This window comes from Octopus bimaculoides, chromosome 9, assembly GCF_001194135.2.
Source record: "Octopus bimaculoides isolate UCB-OBI-ISO-001 chromosome 9, ASM119413v2, whole genome shotgun sequence".
NCBI classification, from domain to species: domain Eukaryota; kingdom Metazoa; phylum Mollusca; class Cephalopoda; order Octopoda; family Octopodidae; genus Octopus; species Octopus bimaculoides.
The window spans coordinates 7431219-7431947 of record NC_068989.1 but is presented as its reverse complement, the minus strand read 5'-3'; the positions used below and the strand labels follow the sequence as shown (position 1 = coordinate 7431947).

Here is a 729-nt window from a genome sequence, read left to right as displayed (position 1 = left end):
AAAAAAGCTATTTCACATGGAGGTTACAAACAGGTGTCTTGTGAAATATTTACAATATTGTTAAAGTCATTTTCAAATATTTTGCCCATCATAATGTGTCTAATGGAAAGGTTAGAGTTTCTTCCCTTTCAGGGTTAAGTTATTTTTGGAGTATTTTCCCATTATGCACCATTTTGGATATTTATACCCCCAAAACCCTGAATATCTCAACTACTGGTCGGATTTACACAACTTGTTTTATATTCACATTTCAGGGGCACTTTACTTTCAAGGTATTTTCTCATTATGTGCCAGTTTGGCTGTGTAACATTGCAAGCAAGCAAGATTGAACTTCACTTTTAATGTATTATAGATTTACTGGTCTTAATTTCTTCTTTTGGTTGTTTAGGTCATTGGATTATTGACCCCAGTACTAATTTTAAGTCTGGTATTTATTTTGTTGGTCTCTTTTGCCAAGTTGCCGAGTCAAAGGGATATAAACAAACCAACATAGGTTATCAAGTGGGGATGAGGTGGACATACATTCCTATCAGAATTTTCTAATTTTGATACAGGATGAAATGTATTTGATGCACAGATTAATAAACTTTATTGATCAATTATCATTTCATTTGTGTTTTCTGTAGGTACAGGAGTGGTTGTGTGGTAAGTAGCTTGCTTACCAACCACATGGTTCTGGGTGGTACCAAAACAGCTGTGCCAGACCGTCTCATACACATATGCTACATA

The 729-nt window shown here is 34.8% G+C and overlaps 1 protein-coding gene across 1 annotated transcript in view; it reads right to left on the bottom strand.

Annotated features, from left to right (window-relative positions):
* Positions 1-729, bottom strand: part of LOC106868004 (sister chromatid cohesion protein DCC1) — an 11627-nt gene that overhangs the window by 6687 nt on the left and 4211 nt on the right. The window lies entirely within an intron of this gene.